We start from the raw sequence: 6,000 nt of genomic DNA, 5'->3' as shown, positions 1-6,000 counted from the left end.
CTCTAGTAAGCTCGCGCTGCGCTGCCGTTTGGACTTTGAGGCGAGCGGATTAAAGGTCCGTGTGGCGCGCTGTTCAAATGAGTTTCGTTCCGCTTTTGGCGCATAAACATTATCGAACTCTTGATATCGTTTTATCGAGAAAAATTATATCACGATAATTATCGTTATCGTTTTATCGCCCAGCCCTAGTAGGGTGGGACTTAATTTTGTCCATAAGGAATTGATTGGAACATTAGCCCCTTTCACACGCAGTCTTTACTGGTAAATTACCGGTAAGAGATCAAGTGTGAACAGGACCTTTTCAAAAATGCCAGTAAATTGGTTCCAGCAATTTACAAGTAAGGGAAGTTGTAACATTACAAGTACATTACAGGTAATGTCCTCTGTGTGAACGTGGAATGAAGATTACCGGAATGATCACGTAGAACGACAGAACGTGCTGACGTTAGAAGTCTGCTTTCGGCCAATCAAAGTTCTTACGAGATGATGCGATTACTCAGCGCTGTTTACAGTAAACTTTTTCGTTTTTTTATTTAAATATGCACAAGATGATCATCTTTGACCGCTGCACCACATCTCGCAGCTTTTTCAATGTGTCGCACTCGAGACCCAGCCTTCTTTTCCATTCATCAGCATTGCAGTTCTGCAGTTGGATACTATTATGCGCGTGTAGTGTTTTTAAGAGCAAAAACACGTTCTGTTTGATCATCCCCTGATGCCTTTCACTCAGACGTCAAAAATGTTTGTCTAGTTGAACAGATAGTGAAACTAAAGCGCTTGATGAAGACAACGTGCGCGGTGTTTAAATATCACTTCCGATGACTGACATCACAGAATTTACCAGTATTTTGGAGCTGATGTGTGAATGGTCTCTTAATGGTAAAAAGCCAGAACGCCGTAGCATATTTGTGTATTTACCGGTAAAGTCATTCTGGCAGTTTTGCGGTAATTTACCAGGATTGCTGTGTGAAAGGGGCTACTGAATCATTGTCGTTAGCTATTGCTGTGATCTCATGTGCCTCAGTTGACTTCTTTAAAGGAGAGTTTAATAAAGAGTGCTCATAAATGGCTGTTTGTAGATAGTATGTTCTTTTTTGTACAATGAACAATTCTGGTACTGTTTTGGCTCTACAATCTGTATCCTGAAGGAAAACTAACAGAGAACCACTGTTATTCGATTCGCTACTGAAAATGAATAATTTAAAAATGATAAACGATATTTACAGGTACAACATAAAAACCTACCTCAAAAAAGCAGCACATTTACAGCATTCAACACTGCAGCTTGCACATTAATTTGGCTTATAACTACATCAGTTGCCATAGTAATGACTAAAGCATCAGCATGACATATGAGACATAAGAGAGTAGCAGTCAGTGTGGAAAGAAAGTACTCTGCTCATATCCATTCATGGCATCTCGCCATCAGCGCATCAGACAACATATGCGTCAGAGGCAGGGATGGACTGGCCATGGGGACTTTCTGCAGTGGGCCAGTCCACTTGTGGGCCAGCTGTCGAAAACCAAATTTAGATACAGTAAATATGCAAAGATTTAAAGGGAGAAAATGTTCCGCCATCACCAGGCCAAACCGTTTATGCACAGGCAGTCTAAACAATGGTCTGTAGTCGCTAAGCTCATAGATGCTCACCACACCCCATTTCTAAGGGTACATTTACACAAAGATGTGCTAAAAATGGAAACGTTTTTCGCATACAGACGTGTTTAGAAAGATCCCCGTTCACACGGATCCGCGAAAACGACAAACACCGTATTATGTATGCAAGGCCAGTAGTTGGCGATGTCACTTTGTAAAAAAATAAACACTACGCGCCCATAGACTGAACACGTAATATGAATGTGCATGACGTCACCGCTTTCCCAAATTCACATTTTTGTAGTTTACTCAGAGACAATAACAGTATCGCTTTCAAAAACTTGCACTTTGAATCCTGTTTTCAAAAGTTTGAATTTTCAGGCCCCCAAAACGCCATTGTCATGTAAATGAATGGCCAAAAAGCATAAAATGTTTTCTGTTTTAAATTGAAAACAGTGTCGTGAAAACTGCCTAAGACATGTCACTGTACAGTGACAACCAAATACATACATCAAGATATCAGTGCTTCTCAACCAGGGGGTTTAGCAATCTTCCAAAGGGCTACAGGATGACTTAAAGGTACTTAATTAGATCAAAAATAAAAAATAAAAAAATAAATCAAGATGTAAACTGAATATGCATTTTCTCCCATCAGTGACTTATTACTTTTAATTAAAAAACACAAAATCTTATAATCTTGAATCTTAAATAGAATTAAAAAAAATAATCATGTTTAATTAATAAAATATAGTTTTTTGTTAATTAAAAAAAAGTTTGAAAACAAGCCGTGTTGTCATAATTATAGCAGAAAAACCATATGGGGGGCCTTTACATTGTGTGTGACAGGGCCTTCAAGTCAAAAAGGCTGAAAACAACTGGTTTATGACTATTAATATACCATTTAGGAGTATGTAATAGACAAAGGTGTACGTTTGAGAGAACTGCCCCAGTGACAAGCTATTGATATTTCCAAAAATCTAATGTAATGTATTTTATGCATTCAAACCAGAAGTACAGGAACAGTACCAAGAGAGCACATTATAAATTTTATCAGCTTGGTTCATAAATATTAATTATGCGACAATGACATTCAGCAAACTGATTTGCTGACAGGCAGGTATGTGAGCACTAGCCATAGTAGGATTACTGCTTTCATATTCATTCAGTTCAGTGAAAGTCAAATTCGGACAGTACTGGTTGTCATTTTTCTTCTCGCTGTGGTCAATCAAAACAAAATAATTCAAATAGCATAATTATTTCCTAAAAAGTAGGAGGTTCAATTTCTAAAAGCGTTATGATGGAACCGCTGCTTCAGACTACAAATTACTAAATGTAGTCCTATTTGAGTTCGATGTAGGATAAAATCGTTATTTTTGCTACCTGTCTGAAGAATGTCAATCAATCAATGTGAACATTACGTTCAAGATGGAAACTACCACTGCCTTCTTTCAAAACTGAAAGCCACTGTAATTTCAAACTCTTTCTCAGCTCAGCACAACATCCAGCAAATATACCATTTTTCTAATTGCCTGAAGTCCCTCTTCTTTAACCACCTGTGACAAGAGCCTGCCCTATTCCAGGGACCTGTAAACAGAAGTGTGATTTCCTGATGAGAACATGGCCCTGTGACCTGAAGAGAGCAACATCACAGTTAACAAACCTCAGAAAGTCTCAGCATTACAGTGCGGGCTTCTCATTACCAGCACTCAGCCAATAAAGCTGTGAGGTACATTAATATTGCAGAAAAAAATACATGAAATGCAGCATGTGTTACTGAAATCAATTCTGGGCCCTAATTTATTGCGAATTGTGCCAGCACAGAGTTCATAACATTGATCCGTTGTAGCATTATTACTTGCTTTGAGTTTTAATGTCCCGCAGTCCAACTTTTCCTCATTTTGCTCGGCATTTAAATGAACACATAACTCAAACTTCTCTACTCGATCTTGTTAATGTGAGAGATAATCAGTATAGTTGGGTTATTTGTGTGTTTTATGCATATGCCCATGGCAGAAACACAAAGAAGATGCAGCCACATTAATGTAGATCTGATTTGCCTTGATCTGTAAAGTACATTTAAATGAGTTTTTTTTACAAACTGCGTGGGAATGGGCTGTGGTTGGATGCCCTCTCAGCAGCTGGCTGCTTTGAAAAGAACGACTTTTTAAATTACCCATATATCACTGTCAGCACACAAGGGGCCGCTGTTCCAATGGCCTGCCAGCAGTCAGTGGAGGGCGCTAAGGTGGCACGGCAATCTCAGACCCTGCCCTCATGCCTCACTGCACCAGTCCAGGTACAAACACACACACAATGCAATAGATTATACAGCCACACAATTTACTCACACCAAGAACACAATGTTCCCTGCAAGCAAAAAAAAAAAAAGAGGCCTGTGTGAGAACGGATTAAACGAAGCAGTTGATCACAAAACCTTCTGGGAAATGACAATGTACTTTTTTTGGACTGATAGATTACGCGCACAGCAAATGCTTTAAATAAGATACATGAAATATTATACAGCTTCTTGAATGTCTTATATTGTTCTATCAAGCCTTCTCTAAGGCAAGTCTAATTTTTTTTATATAAATAATGCTAGTTTATTCAAATTAAAGAAAAAATTAAGTAAATTAAAACAATTAATATTCTTACTTAATATTTGATAAATACTGTACCAGATGAAACCTTTTTTTAAATAATATTAATGAAATTTCTGAAATAAACTGTAAAAGTCTATTACTAAAATGTCTATTATTTTTATGTATGTATGCATGCCTGCATGTATTCATTTACAGAGTTTGATAGTTAGGTTGTTAGTGTCACATCAATACCAAAGGCTTTATTTATGGCAAAAATAGAAATTTAATCACTTAAAAAAAAATTTTTTTTTAAAAAGGATACACCATAATACAACTAAAATCATTCAATTTAATAATTGATGGGAATTCACAAAAAAAAAAAAAGGATACACCATAATACAACTAAAATCATTCGATTTAATAACTGATGGGAATTCACAAAAAAAAAAAAAAAAAAAAAAAAAAAGATACACCATAATACAACTAAAATCATTCAATTTAATAATTGATGGGAATTCTCAAAAAAAAAAGGATACACCATAATACAACTAAAATCAATCAATTTAATAATTGATGGGAATTCACAAAAAAATAAAAAAATAAAAAACCAGGAATGGAGCCGGGCCTGGGAACATATAAAACTGAACCTCAGGAAAAAGTGCAACAGTGCGATAGAAACTATCAAAATGCAGGATATTGGCCACAAAACAATCCAGTTAAAATGAATCAAACCTCTGGGTCCAGAGAAAATGACGTGTCCTCCCTTGACCTAAAGCTGAACTAAACTCCAAAAAAAGCCGGATTAGCGTGCATTTTTCCACCTTTAAACACGGTTTCTTGAGAAAGAGTTCAACCTGAGCTTAGCCAGCTGCGGCTTTGGTGGAGTTTGAAAAGCCGATGACAGCTTATGTCCCCGTGATAAACAGAGTAAACGGGAGGCAGGAGAGGAAGCCAGCCATACTGCACTCATCTGTTATACTCACAATTAACGCACTTAATTAATGAGAGCGATCTCAGTATTAGATCCGTATGTGACTGCTGCTGTGTAACAACATTTGCTGTTAAAACTAATTAAGCAATAAGAGTTGAATGCAAAGTGGTGTGGCTCAGAACGCATTTGTCACGAATGAGCGTGACGCAGGGCTGCGATAATGTCTCACAGCTGCCTCGCCAGCCACACGCCCTCAGTGATACGAGCACAAATGACCAAAAAACGACAGGAAAACAAACCTCCCACAATAAAATGTACAACATTATCCATTATATTTCACTATTACTTGTCTTTCCCAGCACCATTTTGTCGCTGATGAGTTACTAAAAGACAAGATGACACATCTCCGCAGGAAGCCTCTCCTCTCACTTGATTACAAACCCCGCTTGACTGATACAACCACTTAACAACTTGTTTTCATAGGTTTCACACAAACAATATCAATTCACACTTCCGCCGTGCATTCATTTCCCCCAGCGCTATATAGTGGATGCCATCACGCAGCTATCAGAGAGTGCAACTTTAACGATGTACTGTAAAACAGTGTCTTCAGTCAGTGGTATTTAACAAGCGTTAACCCCCACCCCTTTACCCTTTCAATTCAGGTGCGCCTTCTTCATTAGTTTGGACTGAATCTTCACTGAGGTAAAGCCATAAAAAAGGAAAACTATTAAAAGGCTCAGAACAAGTGTTACAAGGTGCCTTTCAAAGTTGTAATATGATAGATGAGGATGCTTGACACAGGCCGCAGTCTAGTATTTGAGGGCTTAGGATGTGTTATTTGAAGTGCCCAGTGCAGGCTTAAGACTAAACCTAACCAGAGCTTTACCAAG

This window comes from Rutilus rutilus (genome assembly GCF_951802725.1).
Source record: "Rutilus rutilus genome assembly, chromosome: 16".
NCBI lineage: Eukaryota > Metazoa > Chordata > Actinopteri > Cypriniformes > Leuciscidae > Rutilus > Rutilus rutilus.
This window is presented reverse-complemented; position numbering follows the sequence as displayed.